Source organism: Epinephelus fuscoguttatus, linkage group LG5 (assembly GCF_011397635.1).
Source record: "Epinephelus fuscoguttatus linkage group LG5, E.fuscoguttatus.final_Chr_v1".
NCBI classification, from domain to species: Eukaryota; Metazoa; Chordata; class Actinopteri; order Perciformes; family Serranidae; genus Epinephelus; species Epinephelus fuscoguttatus.
The window spans coordinates 19,203,847-19,227,505 of NC_064756.1; the positions used below are offsets into that span (position 1 = coordinate 19,203,847).

The 23,659-nt window shown below is 42.1% G+C and overlaps 1 protein-coding gene across 2 annotated transcripts in view; it reads right to left on the minus strand.

Annotated features, from left to right (window-relative positions):
• Positions 1–22,913, minus strand: part of zgc:172282 (leucine-rich repeat and fibronectin type III domain-containing protein 1-like protein) — a 266,543-nt gene extending 243,630 nt beyond the window's left edge. Inside the window, exon 1 of one of the 2 annotated variants that reach the window (XM_049577151.1) lies at positions 22,793–22,913. The gene's annotated coding sequence lies outside the window, so the exon portion shown is untranslated. The remainder of the gene's footprint in view (positions 1–22,792) is intronic. The other variant, XM_049577150.1, reaches the window with a different exon arrangement.
• Positions 22,914–23,659: the final 746 nt, after the last annotated feature.

Sequence of the window (23,659 nt, forward strand, 5' to 3'; positions counted from 1 at the left end):
TTGTTTGTCTGACCTTTGTCATGGTCAGAGGCTGTCATTTGTTATTTCTGATTGGTTGTGATTCTCAAGAGGGCAGGTCTTACTTAATGTAAGCCTGCCAGAGGGCAGACACCAGGCAGACAAGACACAGTAGCTATAGCCACAAAATGTAATGTCAGGGCAGCTATGGAGGTACTGCACTGTCCGTATGTTCTCGTACATGTGTCGGGAGCCTGATCTCACTACGAAGTCATTGATATCCGGCGCTTGGGCAGGTTGCTGTTATAATTTAATGGTGTCTGGCAGTGTCAGGGGGGAACATGGCGGGACAAGGACAAAAGTTAAGGCACCGAAAGTCCGAGTGCGATGGGCAGGGGGGGGCGGTGGATGGGTCCAACAAACAGACTCTTACCTGATAGAGCAGTTTGCATCCCGTAAGATTCTAAAGCCAAACCATGTTCTTTTTCCTAAACCTAATTACATGCTTTTGTTGCCTAAACCCAACCATGTCTGTTTGTTGTTGTTGTTGTACCGACGTAGTTCTTTTATTTTGAAAGAAACTGTATGTAAACCTTCAATTTCCTGTGAAAACGGAAGTGTATTTTGAAAGAAGACAGTTCATGTAACAGGCAGAACTTGACACTGTATCCAAGAACGTCAACAACCAACGCACCCAGGGTACCTTGCACGTTGTATGTGGACGTGGAAAGTCCATGACCAAAACGTCAATATGTGACGAGGTCAGAGTGAGAAAGTTTGGGTGTTGGATGCCGGTGAAGACAACATTAAGGGGGCGTCGGTGGCTTAGTGGATAGAGCAGATGCCCCATGTACAAGGCTGTTGCCGCAGCGGCCCGGGTTCGACTCCAGCCTGTGGCCCTTTGCTGCATGCCATCCCCTCTCTCTCTCTCTCTCTCTCTCTCTCCCTTCACACTCAGTTTTCCTATCGATTAAAGGCAAAAATGCCCCCAAAAAATATCTTTCAAAAAAAAAAGAAAGAAAAGAAAGGCTCAGAATAGGGGTGGGAGAAAAAAATCAATACAGCATAGCCTCGCAATATTTTTTTGTGGCAATATCATATTGTCACACAGTGCCAGGTATCAATTTTTTTTAATACACAAATGAATAATATCACAAATAAACTTTAGGTAGCCTACTTGAATAATGAAGTCAATTGCTTTTTTAGTCCACTACATACATTTCGACATTTTACATACATAATTACAGTTGATAAAAGATAATAAATTGCAGTATATTTTATCACAATACTCAGCGTATCGCAACACCTTTAAATTCACAGTAACATTGTATCGTGACGTCAGTATTATGATATTATCGTATCGTGGAGCCTCTGGTGATTCCCATCCCTACTCAGTTATATTCCCCTTTTCATGAACTCATCTAGAAAAGCTGTCTCCACTGCAAACCTTCTGCTCACTGCTTTTCCTGTGCAGTGGGACTACCATTTACCCTTTTTGACAAGTATACATTTTTTATTGCATGTCTGACATACTATCTGCTTAAGGCAGCTCCCAGAGGCCAATGTGTGTGCGATTTCCCACTGAAATCACAGACCTGTATTATTAAAACTCTGCTCGCCAAATCGACTAGGACTGAAATCTCGAGGATTAGAACTTGAAGGCAAAAGGAGGGTGTATTTACATGACAAAAGCCCTTATAACATACAGGGAAAAGTATTACCAGAGGATACCATGTGATTTGTATTCATAGCAGAACTCCTAATCCTATGTGAATCTGGCAAACCTGTAATGTTAATCTAAATCTAAAGCTCATATGTCACAGTTCCTCCATATCCGACACGACAGGAACGGGTATGTCTTGTCATTACTGCAGCTTCTCTCGGCTGCATTTATTAAACAGAACATATGGAAAGATGTACATTTTCTCTGCACTGGACCGGACATTTTTTCTTATGTTTTAAATTGTTTATCACTGAGGTCGATGCAGATCATTATCAAAGGCTGACAGCGATTTCCATTATATTTGAGGTCTTGATGAGGCCGCAGCACCACAGGCAAACTTTTGATTGCCGTCGACTGTATATGACTGGCTCAATAAATAATACAGCACTATTTACCATAAGAGAGGTGCCGACACGTACTAAAATCATTCTCCGGAATTCTCCGAGTCGTGGTCCTAACAGCCTTCTAACAGATAGCAGTTTACAAATAGCAACAGTTGCTTGACAGCTCTTTGGCAGCTAAAGTTAAGTTCAGACACCTGGCAGAATGCGCCCAAAGCTGCGCTGTGTGCAATTTTCACATTATGCTGTCGGAAGAACTGCTCTTATATTCAAAAAGTCAACTTTTCATGTTTTGCTTGAAATTTACACTGGAGATGGAATAGATAAGTGATGCAGGATTTCTGGAATTTGCATAACACACTGCAGACTGCAAACTATTGTCGTGTCAATACCTGCGCTGTTACTGTTGTGGACCCAGTTATTTCTGGATAAACATCCTTTTAAAATAAATGTAAATTGGTCAGAATTTGTATCCTGCCCACCCAGTCATTACTTATTGATTCAGGTCACACTGTCTAAATCTCTACGCGGGGAGTATCGGAAAATGTCAGATGAAATTTTAGCTCCACAAAGGACAGAGGCTGATGAAACTAGATGTAAAATTCCACAGAGACTAATGTCACACATAATCTTTCATATATCTTTACATTAACTTGTTTGATATGTTGAAAAGGTCCTGGTGTGATACTAGGGCCGTACGCATGAACTTATTTGTTCAACATATGTGGTAGCAATGTGGATACTAACAGCAAGTGGTGAGAAAAGGATGTTTACTGAAGAGACATCATGCTGCATAACCACTTCAGAGGAATCATGTTGGACTGTTTGTTTTCTGGGGAACAAATTACAAGAGAAAGTGACATGATTCTGTAGGTAGAAGCTCATCTTTATGTCTCTACTTTTGGCTAAGTGCCTGTCTCGCTGTGTCTGTGCTTTTGTGCATGCAACTCTATTTTATGTTTGTCAAGTATTAGTTAATGTAACTCATTGGGCAACACAAGTCTCACTGCAAAGCCTGATACGACTTCTCCAAGCAGCACTTTGTTTTCTAACATTGTGACCTATTTATTTGTTATATAATGGGCTCAGTTCATTACTCATTCTCCTTGGGGGTGAAAGCCAATTAAATCATTATTTGTGCGACAACAATTATCATTACAAAGACTCATCATCTCTGCAGTCCCCACGACAACCGCCAAAACGGACTGGCAAGGTGTACACCCAGCAGCAATAATAAATGTCAGCTATGAATCTGAGTATGAGTGATCCAAACGGCTTCAGATTTTCACAGGATTATTATAGGATGGCATGGAGACTACACACTACAACTTTATTGTAACAGCTGCCAGCTCAATGAGTTGGCAGCAGAGCACAACAGCTGGACCTCTACAGCTGCCACACACACACATATGGATGCACACACAGACAGTGTCAAGCCAGTAAATGCTGGACGCCAATAAAACTGAGACTATAAATGTCCTGTGGGCACCGATAATACTGAGAATACTTTTAAACCCACAGCGAACCTGAGGACTAAAGTGAGGAAATCCACACAAATCTGACCAATCAGGGTTTGTTTGGACACTGAAGCTTTTAATGGCAGCCATCTTGGCTTTCAGAGTCTTTCCCTATGGCTGTTGCTGAGTAATTTGCGCTTCACTATAACCTGATTTATGGAGTGCTTGGCACATCAGCAGCAAATAGTTCCCAGTTCTAGGAGGGGGCATCTTCATAGCGCTATCTGAAAAAGAGCAGGCTGAGTGGGAGGCCCCAGCCAGATGTCTGACCTCATCTAGCCTCTACTGGTCCAGTGAACCAGTTGATGATCCTGGGTGTCATTTATCAGAGCCAAGATCTATTTCACGGAGACAGTATCACTGACTTTATAACTCTGATGGCCAGTTTGGGCTAAACGATATTTGAAACATTACTCTGTAATGATAATAAGTATTTCATTTATTAGTTAGCCCAATTCCCAGCCGACAAGCTTCAAGGAGTATATAACATTAGATAATACGATGCTGGCTGCATTTAGTACCTTCTGAAACTGAACCAAATTTGTCATGGCATTGGAGATCTGCTTTCGGCTCTCCCATTAAAATATATTGCTGTTGAAAGATAACAGTATACCGTAGTGAATGATAATGCAATGTGTACAGCATTACCACATATATTCAACTAGCTTGGACAATAAAGGGGCAAGTCACAAAAAAGGCCTATATAGCCAAGAACTACACTTGCATTACACACAGTTTGGCAAGTGTGAGTAACATCGCTGGCTACAAGAGACCATTATAGTCAGTCAGAAGTATTACAGTAGTATTAGTCTCGCCACCAGACAATCAGAGATCTCCGCCCTCTGATAGTCTGGGGACACTCCTCTCTAAAGTGTGTTTAACACACCGGCGAAAACGGCCGGCAACAAAGCAACGCCTCTTGCATTTTTGGAAAGGACATGCCCTCCCGGAAATGTGCGCTCTCCCTTTTTTTGTACGCAAGGACACAAACACACAGAGAGCTTGAAAATGGATGCCGAGAGATTTAACTCCATTGTATCAAACGTGTGCTCAGTCCACAAGATTGCGGAAATGAAGGACTTACAGCGACTTGAGCCATTTTGTACCACTACACGTGTTTCTAGTCGGGCTGTGTTTACGAGCACAAGAGTTCAGCGAGCCACCAAAGGACCGCCCTGCGGATTTACTATTGGTTCTGCAACGTAGGGAGTTTTTTTAAACTCTGAAATTGTATCCGCCCATCTAAACACAAAATCAGGGAGAAAGTCATCAGTCTTTAGTGAAGCAAAGTGTCTAAAGACTGACTTGTGAGTCTACAGTAGCATAGCAACAGTTAAAATGGATACTCTCAGTGTTTTTGTTGTTCATTAAACCTGTTTAGATCATGACCCCACTGATCCTGTTTGCCACTGTCATTGTCGTTATAGTTGCGTGGAATCCACCGTCCACTTGAATCAAAATGATTTTCAAAAGATTTATTTTTAGTAGGGTTCATTCTTGGTGTGGATCTCCCTTTACAAAACAACAATGGTATTGATTTTGTGTCGTGTTTGTGTCTCCTGGTCCAATAGTCACTCTCTTTTAGCTCTGTTTTTGGTCTCCACCAACTCCTGACGGAAATGTCTGGCTCTTTATCTGCTAAATGCTCTACTATCTTCACTAGCTAGTGACTAACTGTGTCTTTCTGCCGTCTGCTGCTGAGCAGGTAGTGCCCCGTGGGTTTTTAGACCTTTTCTCTCTGAAAACAACTGTCTGCTGCAGCAGGAAACGATACCATATGAGAGAAATGATACTGAATCAACACAGCAGGCTGGCAATGAATTGAAACTTACTATATAGCTCTGTAAAGCCAAGGAGAGCTGCAGGGAGCTCCAGTTTATTATATATAGTACATATATAGTATATATTTATGCTGCATAACTGACTATGTTGACAACTTTAAATTGATGAATTACAACTTTTCAGTGTTTCGACTTCTGCTGTCATAGTGGGTTGATTCAAGTTAAAGCTAATTTTACAACATGCAACATCCCGTTAGGGCTGGGCAATATGGCTTAAAAATAATACTGCAATATTTCTAGGCTATATGGCGATAGATGTTATACAAAATTATTAAATGAACTACAGTTACACACAAGTTTAATTATGTAGCTACTGTCATAATAAAGTTAAATAAGGTACTGTTTCAAAAAAGTTGAATATTGTTATAAATAAATAAATCAAAGTGCTTTTATTTTATAGCACCTGGCTCGTCTCAGGCTGGAAGTGTTAAGAACGGGGGACCGAAACACCAAAGTGATTCCCATGCTTGTGGCAAAAAAAAGGTGACTCATTTATACCACATTTTATATAGCACTATAATACATCGAGTATATTCGGTATATCGCCTACCCCAACATCCCATTACTTTTAGCCAATTGCATGCTTTCAAAGCTGCTGTAGTGATTAGATTGCTAGCATAAAAAAAACATTCTGTCTTTTTGAAATTGTGTGGTGTTCACATTTTGTGACACAATATTGCAGCAGGTATGAAACTTAAGCCCCCTCTACCAGTCTGGCCACGAGCAGGTAGCTCAGCACGTAGTAATGTTAATCGAGACCCACACATCAGTAAATTTACCTCTCTGTAAACCTTCATATGGACACATGAAATGGGTTTGAGATCATAATGAGAAGTGCAAAACATGTTATTTTAAGACAGAGATTTGACTCTTTTTTTTCTTTAAATGGGTTTCTAATGGAGCCATCGGCTGTCAGAATCTCGCTGTCATCAGTGGTACTCCACCTCAAGGCACTCTTCTCCATCTGAGTTGCTGCTCGGTCTCTCTCACATACAGACGCAACCCTCTCCACTGTCAATCACACCATCATCAAATATGCATCAGAAGCCTCGCAGGCGCCTGTAAAGTAGAAAAAAATTAGTGTGTATGTGTGACACAGAGCTTGCATATTTGAGTATGAGTTGCATGTGTGCTTGAACTGTTCGGGAGAGAATAGCGTATATACCTGTGTATGCGTGTGTGTATGAGATATACCTTCATGCACATGTTCTATGATCTGTGTGCAAAGCAGCATCTGCAGAGTGAGCCTCCACTCTGCCAGTCTCACATCCATATTCAAGAGATATCTAACCCATATTCTACTTTTGTAAAAGCAGCCAGACCCCCACCCATCCCCCAACTGAAGGATTGCAGTACCCCAGTGTTATTTTGTTTTTTCCCCCAAACAACTGGAAAGTAGAAAAAAATACCATAGATGTAGCAAGGGAAAGTCATTTCCAATTTTCCTCCCTCCATTGGTCTAATATTGGATCTCTGTAATTATGGCCCAAGTGTTGATTTTAAACTGTAGTTTATCCCAATAACATTATTTTATGCACACAGGAATTAGCAATAAAACATGCCGCTTTCTTTTACTTACTGTGGCATTATTCTAAAAAGTTCTCAAGACTGTTAATTAAAGCGTAATTGGCTGAAAGAATAAAAGATAATGGTCACATATTTCAATTACACTGAGCACTTACAGAGTGCTATGCCTTTGAGAGTGAGCTCCAAGTGCAATTTTCGATGTTAAACTCTGATATTAAACCACTGACAAGCTTTCCAGAAAGCTGCAGAGAGATAATTTCCTCTGTGTCTCATGGGGGAGTTGTAACTAGCTAAGCACATGATACAGTGACAGCACAGTCAATACTACAATGTCCAGTTACAGAGCCCCAGTGTTGTGTACACAATTCAGAATACAACACAAAGCCGAGTAAATCAGATAAACAGATTAGAGCCATGTTATATGATGGTCAAGATTAGAATCAAAGCTCAGGGATAAACAATGATTTTTCAGTTTCTTGCTTCCCCACTCTCCGCTGCACAGACTACGACTATTGCTGAACTTTAAGAACCTACCTACGAGGTCCTGAAGAGCACCATTATCTACAGTAGATTGCCCTCTCAAGTCTAATTATTCCTCCCGACTATCTTGCAGACTATCCAGCTCATGGTGTGTCAAGTGGACCATTTCAACCCAGCAGGGTCTGTCCTTTTAGCCTGAGTTAATAAACACTCATTTTGTGAACTGCTGAGCGGGCTGCATCAAATCTAAGGGGTTGGCTGTCCCTTCAGCAGCTGTTTCCAAAACCGATGACAAGGTTGGAATTTATTACTTGTAATTCTGTGAAGTAGGTGTAGCTACAAATTAGTTCAGGGAGCCTTACTCTCACCTATTGTCCGTAGCGTATCAGACAGTGCTCTAAGGAGCGTACATCACATCCTATGTAATGCCACATGATCTGTGACGTTAAGTTCAAGGGGGCATGGGAAGGTTTTTAAGTGCTTAGGAAGTCTTCTGTAAGAGCTGGGAGCTGTGCATTCTTTAATTTGTGTGTTCACTTGTAATACTGTTTGCAGTGTGCACTGATTAAGGGAATCAAGTCTGCACTGTTAAAGCAATTTAGAGCCCTAAGAGCCCTGTGTGCATTTGCACATCAAGCAGGACGATAGCAGCGCTGTGCATTTACACTCCAGGACAAAGGGTGGTATATGCTGCAGTACTTATATATTAAACATTTGTAACTCTTTATTTGGATAGTCCACCCACAGGTTAGTGTATTTGTAACATTTCAACAGCTTATTAGTTGAGCTCCAAGAAAGCAACTGCTTTGCTTTGTTTGTAGATGTTTGTATATAGAGTATATTTAATAATTCATGAACATACCGACATATTCTCAGACTAATTTAGAACTTTAATTTATAATTTGAACTATTCACTCATAGGCTGAATAAATAGTTCAACTTAATGATTCTGATAATGATTCTATAATCTCTTAAGCATCTACACAATAAAATTAAATAGTTGAATTGTTGAATCTCAGCTGTTACAAATACTCGATAAACTATCTATAGGCGGACTATCCAAATAAAGCTTTACCCAAACGTTTCCTTCAGTGATTGTCTGACAGTAATTATGAGTGTTGAAAGGTGGAGTTTTACAAGACAGGTTTGTTTTATTTAGTCCACGTATATGCAGGCTGGGGCCCACCTGTGTGTGGTTTACATGTTCTCCCCATGTCAGCGTGAGTTTTCTGTGGGCTCTCAAGCTACCTCCCACAGTCTAGAGACAGGTGGAGCTGTGAACACTGCAGTCTGTTGATTGGTCAATAGAGGACGGTCACTCTGCTCAGGGCTGAGCTGTGGCTGGTTCGAGGCTCATGTAACCACTGTTCATACCATTAGTTTACCGCTAGTTTTTCCTTTAGTTTTTTTGTCTCTCTTGGATGACAAAGACTTAAGTGATGAGTGGATCTTCAAGTGTTTAGAAATATATATCAATTTTGATCGGATTATGTGAACTGCGTATATACCGATCCTCACTTGGAGAAAAAAAACCTTGCGGAGAATTGTTCCTGTGGGTTTCAGCTGGCTGCGCTTGCCTTAGAAGGACTAAATGCACAAACCTGCTGTTTTTAAATATCCCATCGAGAGAGACTCTCACTGCAGCCTGTGTTATTTGTTCTGAAAATGTCACCCCGTTCTGTGGATGATAAATGAGGCACAGACTTCCATCTGTGTCACCTGTGATGAGGAAATAGAGCAAGTGCTGGACAGGGCAGTGAGTGACAACAACCCCGCCCACATTTAAGAGTAGTGTTTGTGAAACAGTACAGTACAGCGTTCGCTAAACAGATCTAGGGTCTAGGTACCATGTCTGAGGGGTTACTTTTGGTTCCAACAGTACCATACTCTGCGTTTGGTAAAACAGGTTTAAACTGCCTGTTGGTGTGAATGTCAGAGTGAATGGTTGTCTGCCTCTATGTGTCAGCCCTCTGAAAGTTTGGCACTCTGTCCAGGGTATAACCTGCCTCTTACCCAATATCAGCTGGGGCATGCTCTAGACCCTCTGTGACCCTGAATAGAATAAGTGGTTACATATAATGGATCGATGGATAGTCACATATTTGAAATCTAGAAACTGCAAGACATCAAAGTTCATTCTTGACCCTGACAACACTTTGACAAAATATTCTTAACTCAAGGTCTATTTACTGGCTTTTTCTAGAGCTTTTAAGCACATCTGAGTATCTCTGTCAGCAGCAGGATTAGAACTGGACCTCAAGTCAAAACTACTTTGTCAAATTAGAAATTACTGGTGTAGTTTTTAGAGGGCACGTCCAATATAGAGAGGACAAAAGCAGCCAAACCAAGGACAACTAATGTATGGTTGGCTGTATGTAATGTAATGCAGCAATAACCAAGACATACACATTTCTATATGCAGCAGTTGCAATGTCTTGTTCATGTTCCACATAAATTTCTTATGTATGTTGTAGAAACTGAACTCATCATGTCTTGCTCAGTCCTGATGTGGTCGTACTAGCGTGGTGTCTCTGAGCATTCAGTAATTAGGTCTCAAATCTCTTGACACCCTGCACAACAATGTGTGCCATGCTACATAAAAGGCCTGGTCAGCCCTGGGCAAAGAGCCTGCCAGTTTTGGTTTCAGTCACAATGAAAATTAATTCTTAATTTGACATTTACATCGGACTAAAATGCCAGATGAAACCTTCACACACCATTGTAAATATAAGTGCACTCACGCACATGAGAACATGAAGAGTATACCCCAGAGAGAAAGTTCAGATAGAGACACAGAGATGTACAAGCACATCATATGTGGGAATAATTATACGTGGTGTATAATTGGTATGCGATCAACCTTCACACTGGAAGGTTAATGCATTTCTTTCAGACTCTCTACTTTTGATCAGTAAATTAAAAGACCATCAGCCAACCCATTCATTCATTTAATTTCACCAATGACAATCTGGACCACAGACACCTTTTCTTTTGTTGTTCATACTGCAATATAGAATTTGTTCCACCTAACACAGGAATACCAGTATTTCTGGGAGCTTCGTCTTTTACTTGTCTTGCAAACAACCATCAAAAAGATTTCAAGGCCATGTGTCTGTTTTATTATTGTGACAATGCAGTCTCACTCCAAAGTCGCTGTAATCCGGCACTTGGGTAGTGACTAGCGGCTGCAGACACTACAAAAAAAGCCTTCCTTTAACGTCGGCATGATACGCAGTTGGTTGCCGTTATAGATTAAGTACTCTCTGTGGCGTCAGGGGGAAACGAGCAAAAGTTAAGGTGGCGAAATTCCAAGTAGGGCAGGCGTGAGAGGTAGTGGATAGGTCCAACAAGCACCGACCTTCACCTGGGAGAGCGTAAGATTATGCCAAACCCTGTTGTTTTTTCCTGAACCTAACCACGTGTTTTTGTTGCCCAAACCCAACCGTGTGCGTTAGCTTCCTGTAAAAATGGAAGTGTATCTTGAAAGAAGACAATGCATGTAACAGCCTGAATTGGACAGTGTCCCAGAACGTCAACCAAACCACCCTAGGTACCTTTCACTTCGTATCTGGACGTGGAAGGTCCATGACCAGTTCGGAGTGAGAATGTGTTGGTTTTGAGGTGTGCAACAACTAAGAATGTTCTGACCCAGTCTACATACTTGGTACTTGGTAGGCCAATGAAGGGATTTGTTCATTGATTGGTATCAATAGATTTTACATCCGTATCCATGTTCAGTCATTTGTTTTTTTGGTATCCATTGCCCTCTAGGATGGCAGATAGTCAAAAATGTTGCAGAACAACACTGGAATCTATTCCACATAGGGTTGGGTCGATGGACAATGACATCATCCATCCAGTCAATCACTGACCATTGAGCTTACCATCAATGATCCGAATTGGGGTAGTACTAATGGCATTCCTTACAAGCTTACATTGCAAGTAACAATTCTGATTTAGGATAAGAATGGTAACCTTTTTAGCAACAGAATTTGTCACTGCCATTTGAAAATTTTCCACGATCACCATCACTGATCAATATCCACTCACATACGCTGCAAACTTACATGTGTGCATCATCCCAAGTCAGCTATTAATAACTTGCAGAGACATTGCATGCAGTAGTCCACCTACTCCACTCCTCTGTCTGTTCCTCTCTCTCTCAAACACACAAAATCAGGCACACACACACGCTGTGGCACTCAGGCACTCTGTTGATCAATGTGTATTGTCTATTTAACTAAATAACCACAATGTAGGACACAGTCCAAATTATTTTAGGAAACCATTACGGAAAGCAATATTGCTGTGCTGGCTTTATGTTCTCAGCCCAGAACTACTCGAACTTATCTTCCCAACTGCATCCACTGTACTATTTTTAATTTAGGTTTCTTTTGGGCCAAGTGCACCCTGCACTTTTTTGTGTTCATTTACAATGGAAAAGTCAAGCCACTATGCCTGCAGCACTAAGTGTAGATAATTGAATGAGAGCACAGATAGCAGACACTCGCGCCTGTAAGACACAGCAGACTGATAAATGGCAACATGCATAGAATGATAGATCACTCTGCCCCAGTTATTTGAGACTTTGGGTTTGTAGAGACCTCCATAACTCATACACTATTACCTAAACACACTTGCATGCTATCAAAGAAAGTAAGGAGAGCACCTCAAAGAGGAAGAAGGGAATACAAAGACAGACTGAAAGAAAGTCGCAGAGAGAACATAGAGACAAATTACAAAAATATGGAGGAAGCAAATGACAGGAAGATGAAGAGAAACCAAGTGGAGAAAAATGAGTGAGAGCAAGACTGAGCGAACAGAGTAAGAAGTGGATAGAGAGAGAGAGGCATCCATCCATCATGCCGCGCTGCTTCTGTCAGACACGAGTAATAGATGAGGAGAGATAGAGGAGAGAGCAGACACCTCCTCTTCAATCTATCTCCACTCACTATCTGGGTTCGCTTGTCAGGTCTGCTCTGTCACCCCAGACCAAGACAATTACAGAGGAGAGGGGAGAGAGGTACAGTCAGACGCAAACACACGGATACAAGCAGAAGGACTGACATGTTTAAACACGGAACAAGTGTTCAACTGAAGAGGAAAATGAGTAAAGTTTAAACTGATGTATCACTTTACTTGAAGGTGCACAGAAAGAGTACCTAATGATTAAGTAATTAGTACTGAATGGGTGGTTACTAGTTTGTGATTTGGAATAATGACCACTTTCTTCATGAGTGGTTCCTGATTAACTCTAAACCAGCCGCCGAGCTGCACAGACGAATGGACCCATGATTTCTGTGATACAGAAAACACTGATATAAATGCAAAACTTGATCATGAAAATGGAATGTTGCCAATTACCAAAATGTGCTTTCAATTCAACATGCTTCTATGTTTTGGAGTCATTTACAGGCACGTTGCTTCTGTCCTGTGAGCTTTGTGTTGGTGTTCCACTGAGGGCATGCTCCTCCACACACACCACAGCCAGTGAAACCAGGCCAGCGCTCAAAAAAATGTAGAAAAATGTAATTGATATAATTTTTCCAGACAATGCTTCACGAGCAATTTTTCTACGTCTGCTCTACTTGCCAAGACTTCGCCCTGCCCTGCCTGTGTCTTAAACTTCAGCTGCAGCTGATGCGAATGACGGCTAGTTTACCCACAGTCTTTTTTCTCAGGCAGCCAAGCTAGGTCAAATCATGTCGTCCTTGGTTTCTCGGGTTGATGTCTCTGCATCAAGTTAGCCTTTACTTGAACCTGCGTTGGAGTTGGAGTGCCCCCATATTCTGACCTGTAAATGTACTGAAACAGCTCAGGATACACACGACTACAACTGCTTTATTAATACATAAATAAGATAAGAAATAAGATTATTGAAATATATTTATAAGGAGTAGAAAACACATAACCTGTAGCCCCTTTAAATGAAGAAATCCCACTAAATTGTGAGGGAAATTACTTCATTCTTGGACTTTAGATTGCTAGGAAATCTATCTATCCATCTATCTAGTTGTATATAGACAATGAACATTAGTGTTGGATCCCTGCAGTCATGTTAGGATGCCCTTTGAGATGGCTAAGTCATCCAAGAACATTAGGAATTTGACACTGACAGCCACACTTTATTTTACAAAAAGGGAATGTTTCTTTATAACCGTATTGAATCATTTTCTTTAATTAAAAACAAAAAAAGAACGCAATACTTTAACTTATTCATTGATATTCATTAAATCTTGAATACTTTCTTCTTGAATTGTTGAACTGTATTCATCCACCACATGATTAGACTCTCGTATTGATGATCAAGTGTGCCTGAATTATAAAATACAGAATTTGAGGAAAAAAATAGACAAAATCTGTAACAAAAAAAAAATGTAAACGGATTTCATAGGGTGGTATAAACTAATCATTTCTTCAAGATTCATTAATATATCATCTACTATGCTACAAAGTCCTTGAATCAGTCATACAGGAAATACTCATAAATGACTGTTTAATTTACAGGTCATTCCTCACTCGCTTCCTACAACATATGTGTGTACTGTAATATAAAGTGTTCTCTATATATGTACAAGTAGAAAATATCTTAAATACATATTTATTAGTTGATCCATGAAATATCAACAAGAGATCACTGCAGGATCAATATCATAAACAAAAACTTTGACTTGTATAACAGATTTTTTTTTTCAAGAAAATGTTAATGTTTCTATCCATTTAATATGCAATATTAAATCAAACTACTGCACTGCTATTTGCATGCTGTTAATGCACAGTTAACATTGTAAAAGCTGCACTCACTGTAAAAGCCTCTCAGTAAAAAAAAAAAAAAAGATAAGGGCTTTTTTAGAGCAACTGCACACATCTTCAGTAATGGTAATGGTGTTTAACTGGGGTTAGCCACTTATTTTTACATTTAGACTTTTTCTATTTTTTTGGTGGATTAGTTTTGCACTGTGAGCTAATTGGAAGAGCCGTAGTTGCAGAACCGTAAATCTCTGTATACACCACATACACAGTGATGGTAAGTTGGCCTTTTCACGCCCTGTAACACACATGATTAATGGGAAAGCTCCAGTGGGCCACTGTGGTCATGAAACATGACAATTTAATATTGTAATCTTGATTTTAAAAGCAATATTTCATTCTCGTGGCTAAATGTGACCAGACATCAGCAGAGTTGGAGAACGGGCAGGATTAGGACTAATGTTTTTACCAGCCACGGCTAATTAAATCATCTCTTCCCATCTCCTTTGAAAGTGGTTTACTCCCTGGTGGCACATTTTTAAGGCTGTCCAAGATTAAGGTACCCATACTGCACTCGTATCTATTCCACAACCTTTGATAGTCAGTTGGGAGCACAAAATACCAGAGATCTCGCATGTAACCTTGTTGTCAGTTGTGGATTTGTTGTCAGTTGTGGATGACTGACAGGTAAGAAACATCCCTCAAATGAAACATATTTCAGCTAAAAGGTTTGGTCTTTAAATGGGCGCTGAAAGGACATTTTACAAACTGTTCTTGGTGGAACTTGCGGCTGATGGCTACGCAGGTTAAACAAGCAAAAGCAAGCTTGATCAGTGGGTACAGCTTTAGAGGAAACAGGTCACTGCTGCTGTGTTGTTGCCTGGACTTCAACAGCTGGTCCACCATTGTAGCGCTAGTGCAAAGTCTGTGAGTCCATGACTGAGTAAATGCCACCACTTTCAGTTTCAAATTAAAAACCCTCGTTTCAAAATAAAAGTCCTCCAGCTTTTAACACACAGTCCAGACTAGGTTTTGACCTTGTCTTGTATTTTCTATCTGCCGATTAGTCAGTTGGCTGTTTTTCATGTTTCAAGCTATTGCCTCTGAAAAGCCAATATCTCCTAACCTCTATTTCAGACTACAATTACCATGTTAAACCTCATAACATTATAAACTGGACACATCCGCAACTTCATTAAAACAAAATGTGTGTTACCATGTATTTATTCCAGTATAAATGAAACACTATTAGAATTCAAGGTGAAACATATATGCTTTGGGCTTTGATGAATGCTTTGCCTTGTTCTACTGTGGCTTGGATTGTACTTTGTTAGTTGCTATAGGCAACATTCAGGTGGAGCCTATCCCAGCTGACATTGGGCAAGAGGCGGGGTACACCCTGGACAGGTCGCCAGACTATGACGGGGCTGACACATAGAGACTGACAACCATTCACACTCACATTCACACCTACGGACAATTTAGAGTCACCAATTAATCTGCATGTCTTTGGACTGTGGGAGGAACCTGGAGTACCCAAAGAAAACCCATGCTGACATAAAGAGAACATGCAAACTCTGCACTGAAGGGCTCCCCCACCCTGGGTTTAGATCCTGACTTTTCAGAGGTCAATACAGATGCACCTTCACCAGATGAGACCAAGACTAATCATTCCTCTTGGTGTCAGAGTGGTAAGAAACTCCGGCAGGGAGTCGCTGCTGCACACCAATATATTTCCAGGGGCTATAGGTTGGTCAAAGGATGATAAAAATAGATACCCCATATTACTGTTGACAACTTTGAGGCGTTCATAGTGACTGGTTGTAACTGCAGCAGCCTAGCTACTGTATAGTTGGCTTTATAGAGGAAGCCTGTTAGGAACAATCTGTTTTGGGCTGTGACAAAAACAAGCAATAAAAAAAAATCTGTGTTAAAGAAGCACAGTCTAAAATCAGCACGGCTTGTTATTGGTTGAAGAAGAAAGGGGGGAAAAAAAGAAGATAATAAAACTGTCATCCCCAGAGACGAAGTTTGGAAACTTACAGGATGCTGTGGTTTAGCTGAGCAGTGTTATATCCCTCTGCCTGCCTGCTCAACACAGCACTATTCTAATACCATGCTGCTTGGCATTCAGCTCACCACTCGCTCCTCTCTTTCTCCTGGCACCATCCCTCCCTCCTTCTCTTCACCTCTCTCTCAGTCTCTCTTTCAGCAGCATCTCTCGCCCGCTCTTCCCTGGTGAGGTGGGATTGCGCCACTGAACCAGCATCTGTTGCCAGGCACATGCACACACCAACACACACACACACACACAAACTGTGTAGACATTTAAACCCCTACTGTAGTGGACAGCATGTCGCTGTGTTGAGCACATCATGATGACATATTTTGGACATTAGAACTATAAAACAGCGTGTCGCCATATCACAGTCTTAACACCTAGAGCTTCACGGCAAAATATTCTCACCTTATGCTCTTTTTTTCCTCTCATTTCTGGTTCCTTCCTCCTCTTTTACACATCCTCTCTATCATGAAGTGTCCCGTCCTTTTCTTTCCCCCTCCTCCTCCTCCTCCTCCTCCGCCTCCTCCTCTTTTCACTGCTCTATGCATTTCCTTTTCTCCTCCTCCTCTTTCTGCGTCACCCAAACACAGAATTTGTTCTTAATTGACCCATCTTGTTGAATAAAGGTCAATCCCTCCTCAAAAGCCTCTTTTGTTCCATTTTTCTTTCTTCTTACTACCTCTAGCCTTTCTCTTTCCTCTCCTCCCTTGCTTTCATCCGTCTATTTCTTCAGCCTGCCCTTCCTTGCACATCTTTCATCACTCCATTTTTCCCTCTTGCAATCATCAGCCCTTTCTGCAGCCACATCATCCCATCTCTGTGCCACCTTCCTTTTCTTACATAAAAAAACAGGTGTGTTAAAATATCCAACAACAGTGTGTGCAAATATATATTCAGTCGAAGTCAGAGACAACACTGCGTGAGCCTCACTTTTACCTGCAGACCTTCATACATCATTTCCCCACAGAGATGAAACTGTATTTTCCTGCTCTCTCTAAAACTCATTGAGCTTCTCTGTGTGAGTTCCCTTTCCTTTCTGCTCTGTCTCTCTCGCTCACACAGACACATCAATCAATTAGACTTACACTCCTCCAGCATTTACACTTCTCTCAAGCTTCATTATTCAATCTGATGTTGACAGAATGAAAGGTATTTTACATGGTGCCAAAAGAAGAGGGCTCCATTGTTCAAAGTTAGTTCAAAGGGTGCTCGGACGTCTTCTCCGGCCAATCAGACATAATGAGGAATAATGGCCATTGATGATTCAGAACCACACTATTAGCACAGACCTTTGCTGCTCAAGGCTTTTAATTGTGTAATCCATCTTACACCTTCGGCAACAGAGACAGTCCAAGATTATGTTGTGATGATGTATCAAAACCAGACTGGTTTTATTCCATGAATCAAGCTTCCTCCTTCCTTCTTTGACTCAGCATGATTTAATAAACCGTAAACATGAAGTACATTGCATTGTCAGCTCGTGCAGAAGTAGGGGAAGTGTTCAGGGACTCTCACTTTTCAATTGTCACATGCCATCTCCCATCAATCTCCCACCACTGCTGCACTCAATTAGGAGGGAGTAAAGAACCCAGCCATTTGCTAATCTGAGTCATAGCCACCTGAGTGATGGGACAGCAGTGTATGTATGACTGCGCTGTTCAGAATGATCCGAAGGTTTGACAGCTGTTTTCTTACACTCTCTGGCCCCAGTTATCCCTCTGGTGGGTTTTCTGTAACCTCCAGCCTAAACCCCAGTAAGCCAGAGGGATCATGAAGCGCCACTTTCACGGCCTGTTTTCATACTGGAAATCAGGGTCAAATGAGTCTCTGGCCTTCCACTTGGCAGAAAATTTCAGCCTTTCCTTCCTTCAACTTTGAACTGGTTGTGCAGTATCTGTGAGTCTGCCAGTCCAGTCTGTCCTTAATCCACTCTGACATTTGATGTTTAAAGGAATAGTTCTACATTTTGGGAAATATGCCCACTGGCTTTCTTGAGGAGGGTGTGAAAATAAAGATACCACTCTCTCAATTGTAAATATGTAGCTAGGGCAGTCAGCCAATTAGCATAGCTTAGCGTAGAGAATTGGAACTGGGGAACTACACAAGCTCTATCCAAATATAACAAAGTCCAGTGCTGTGCGAGTCCAAACTTCACCAGAGCGAGCTCCAAGTTCAGTTCACACCCATTAAAATGAACTAGTTTATAGTCGTAGTTCAAAATTTTTAACTAATTTCACAGTCCCAAAAAATGAACTAGTTTACGTCCATGTCCTCCATGTACTGTACTTGCCTCACAGCAAGAGGGTTGCCGGTTCGATCCCGGGTGTGGGAGCCCTTCTGTGCGGAGTTTGCATGTTCTCCCCGTGTCAGCGTGGGTTCTCTCCAGGTACTCCGGCTTCCTCCCACAGCCCAAAGACATGCAGGTTAATTGGTGACTCTAAATTGTCCATAGGTGTGAATGTGAGCGTGAATGGTTGTCTGTCTCTATGTGTCAGCCCTGTGATAGTCTGGTGACCTGTCCAGGGTGTACCCTGCCTCTCGCCCGATGTCAGCTGGGATAGGCTCCAGCCCCCCCGCGACCCTCAAGAGGATGAAGCGGTGAGAAGATGAAGAATGAATGATTCCAAGCGAGCTGGTACAAGCTTCTCCATCAGCTTCATTACAGCCTCTATAGCTGAAAGATGTGTCATGATTTCAGTTCTTCAGAGCACAAAATTTAGAGAATGCAGTTCTTAAGAAAAGTGATGTTTAGCAATGCTCCGGAACACCACAGTTACCTCTGTACATTGGCCGATGTGCTGCAGTCAGCTCCCAGGGATGGACAGCCTGGGACCTGGGTGGTCTGCTAGTGGAGTGATGGAATGGAGGATGAAGTTGTTGGAGGGTTAAACTACAAACGATGGATCTTTGGCTCATTGCCAGGGGTTGGCAAGCCAGCAACTATCAGGACTGTGCATCCTTCACTCCAAAAATGCATGCTATGCTGTGTTGTCTCCTAAGTGTTGTTTAATGTTTCTTTAGAGTCACACAAGTGGACGGATTGGAGAGGGAAAAAAAAGTAGAGCCACTGTGCCAAATGGTCGGTAGAGCCCTGCTGATTATTCTGCGTTATTTCCTTGGGTGCCGTAAAACACGCATTGTTGACATTGCAAGAGTGACCAACGCTCACATTCAGGTTCATAAGTTGTAAAACTGATGTATTCAGTTCAATAAATGGCGTTATTTTTAGCACATTCATGCACAACACTGACAAAGTCCACTAACCACCTCTAAACCTAACCAATAAACACACTGTACACAGTAAGTCCCTGCAGTCCTGGCGAGGCTGGAAGTCAACCAGCTGAGACACCAGGAAGTTAGTTACTGCACCTGAGAACTTATCCAGCACATGGCCCAAATCAAGACATGTTGCTTTAACACTTCAATTTTGTACCTATTAAACACACAAGATATAATATGATAATTTGTGAACGTAAGAAGCGCCGGTAGGTGGGTTTTGTTACCTGTGGACAAGGGCTGGGCGATATGGAGAAAATCAGATATAATATTTTTTGACCAAATACCTAATAATGTGGATAATGACAAAGTGGTTAAAGACAAATAATGTAACAGTCTTGTAAGTTCAGAAAATTGTATCATTCCACTGTAATACAGCCTTTAAAAAAGCAAAAGACAAGACTTGTGACATTGTGATATCCAAAATCTTAGACAAAATCTTATCTCATACCAGAATATTGAAAACCAATGCGTTGGTACCCCTACTTAGGACAGAGCTAGCTGTTTTCCACTGTTTTCCGTCTTTATGCTAAGCTAAGATAAGCTAAGATAACCTGCTACCGACGGTAGCTTCATAGTTATCATTCAGACAAAAAAAGAGGAGGGTAGCGTTGTAACTCTGCACGAATGTGAATGAGTGTGATCCCCAAATCTCAAACTGTTTCTTTAAGACCTATACAGACCCTGACAGAGACTCTGACTCTTATATTAATTTAACCTCACACTGCTCGCCCACTATGCCACTGATATAGCCTCCTTATCAATTTGTATCACTGCTCTAATGCAACACAGTAATGACTAACCTTTTTACTACATTAGCTATACCAAAATTAAATTTAATGTCTTCCTCAGTTTAGCCATTAGTGTGCTATAATATGCTGTGAGTTAGCAAATGGGGGTGTTTACATACACTCATTGAAAATGACTCACATGTGAGTAAAAGTGTTTTCAATAAAAAACAAAACAATTAATGTGATTTTCCAAGAAGAGAACACAAACAGTGTTTCACACATGAATAAATATAACATTCAGAGTAGCGTCATGGATTGGGCGACATCACAAACGGGGCTATTTGCGATCATTAAACAGTTTATGTCCAATTTTATGTCTCACCTTCAGCATCACCTAAAACGCTATGAGCCATTGCTTTTGCACGCATTGCTGTTGTTAATTGTTTGTTTGCATCCACTGATATATCCAATTATTTGTCAAGTGTTTTGTGTTGCTCCATGTGACACATATGTGCATTAAAAAAGAAAAGCATATGTTATACTATGAGGAAACTAAAATAGCCATACCTAGAAATGTCTCCCTGAGGCACTTTGTACATTTTATTTTTATTTTTCGACTGCCTGTGTAAAGTCAGTTTCCATGGCAGTGTGAGAATATTCCGTTTATTCATGTATAGTGGTATTCATGAGTGGGATATGGAGATGCATGAGCAGTGCATCTTTAATAAGAGCTTGACCAGAATATGAGCTATAACCCAGAATCCTGTGCGCATGTTGGCACGCACACTGTGACAGAAATGTCAGTTACCACGATGCTTTGGAGAATCACGGCCCAGCTCATTACAGCCCACTCTAGGACTACATCAACTACTAATTACACACAAGCATGATTGAAATTTATTTTCGTGTTGGTTTGGAGGGAAAGTCAGCCTGCAATCTTCTTTGGGCATATTTGCCAAGTTTGAGGCTCTAAGCTCAATCTTAATAAAATCTTCTGTCAGTATTTGAGTTTGACTGTGAATGCCGTGGTGCAGACGGGGTCATGTGCTCAAAGATACACGCAGAGAGCAAGTGCTCTGTATGATTCCATATACTTCCAGCATCTCCCACTGTAGTACAGCATGTTACGATAATGATTAAATGCACAAGATGATTAGATGCATTAAGATTGAGATCTGCCATGCATTATAAACTCGTTCAAGGCTGCCAGTGCTCCAAGCCACATTCAAACATGATGTGTCAATACAAGCAAGAGAGACGGACAAAATGCACTGAAATATCGAGACAAGGCTTCAGCTAAGCCACAGTTATACACATTTGGAGACAGAAACAGGAACACCAGCAAACGACTTCCCCCAAACCTCATTTAATCTTGCATGTGTGTTTACATGTGTTTTACGGTGGCTTAGAGCCATCGCAAAACCCCATCAAAATGCAAATGGGGCAGTTAGGGACCAGAAAATTCACCAGGTAAAGAGGAGCTGATGAGCTGACACGGCAAACTAAATTGTTGGCTGTGTGCAGCTTTTTGTGGCTTCCCCTCCTCTCTGACTCTCTCTGTGCGTCCCTCCTTCTGTCTCCATGGTGCAGCAGCAACGACCGTTGGATAATACTGTACAGTAGCTACAGCATAGCACTGTTAGGGTATTCTTCACTTGGCCTCCAGCATGCCGCTGTTAGAGCTTTCTTAAGGGATCATTTCAATGCCAGCTGCAACACCTGCTCTCTGTGTCTTTTCTCATTCTGCTCCTATAGCCCCTTGGTCGTTTTCCACCCCGACTGCTCCACTATCTATTTCATTCCATTACCTTCTCCTGTCCTCTCCTATTTTCTCTATTCACCTCTCTAGCAGTCCTCCCTCTCACCTGCCATTATGTCCTCTCCTCTTTCTTTCCCCTGAACACCTCTCTCCTATCACCCAGCCCATCTCCTCTCTGCTCCTTCTCTGTATTCCATCACAGCACCCTCTCCTCTGCCCTCTTCCCCTAACAACTCCTTTTAAGTCCCTCCTGTCTCACTTCTCCCCCCGTCTGTGCTCCCCCTGCCCTGCTCTCCTCCATCTGCCCCCCCCCAGTTTAATCAATTGCGACCTTCTCCTCCCTTCAGTTTTTCTTCTACATCCATCCATCCCTCCCTCGTCGCCCTTTCTCCCCTAAACTCTCAGACTCCCCTTCACCCCTCGTCCTCCCATGCTATTTTATCCTCTTTCGTATCCTATTTCATCTCCTCCTCTGTTCCAGACCCATTTCTTCACACTTCCCATGCCTTGCACTTCCCTCAGCATCCCTTCCCCTCCTTCCCTCCTGTCTTTAATCTAGAGAAAGGATATCACCATCTCTAAATCGTATGAGAGAGAAAACACCAGCGCCATTATCTCCCCATCTGCCTCCTCTCCTCTCCCTCACTCCCTCTCTGTGTGTACTCAACTCGGCTCTCCTAAAATTACAAATCTCTTAAAAAAAAACCCGTTGCGGCACACATAAGCGAGAAGACACAGAAAGCATAAGGTGATGCGGGGAGCAGAGGAGGGAGGAAATAGAGCGATAACCGGACGGACGAGAAAAGTAGATAAAGAGACTGTCATACCTGCGCGCCTCCCTCCTCTTCCTCTCCGGTTAGGTAGAGGCTGTTTCTCCTCTGGTTATCTCCCCCTTTTGTCAAGCCAGGTGATGAACTCCACTCAGCAAACAATGTGTTAAATAATCCTCCTCCTGGTCAGATGTATTTTCAAACCACATAAGAAATCATATCCACTTTTTTGGGGGGGGGGGGGGGGGAATAGGGGGGTAAGGGGGGGGGGAGGTCTTGGACCGCGCAACGCTGGTCGCGCTGCGGGGCTCTTGGAGTGGTGGCGGGGCAGGAGAGGCGTTTCAATTTAGTTCCCGTCGACTTTGCATTAAAAGCCTGGTGCGGGTACACGAACCGGTGGCAGCCGATAACCTACAGCTATCCGGTGTCCGCTGCTGATCCACTGGGACACAACTGCGCGCGTGGTAAAATAAAAAAAAATTTAAAAAAAAAACGCCGTCAAACCGGCGCACCGCCGCGTTGCGCACTCATTTGGTCACCACATGAGCTCCCCGCGTTTCCGTTAAGACTCCGTTAATCGGTCATTTAAAGGAAAACACCCATCCGTCGGGGTTAAAATCGCTGGGATCCAGTGTCCAGAGCGGAGAGCAAAGCAATGGGCAGGCAGAGTGAGGGAGCGTGTCTGTACGCGTTGAAACCGGGCACCGTCGTCTTTTTGGGTTACTCAGCCGGTCTCCACGTAAAGCTCCCCTGTAAATGCTCTTTGCTCCCCCATTCAGCAGCTGTCACTCCTGCACCAACATCACACCTCACTCATTCACAGCTCTTTGCATTGGACCTGCTCTTGGTTACAGAATAATAATCCTCTCCGGTTGTAGGTGATTATCTGCCTGGAGGTGAGAAACTGTAGGGTGTAAATGGGTG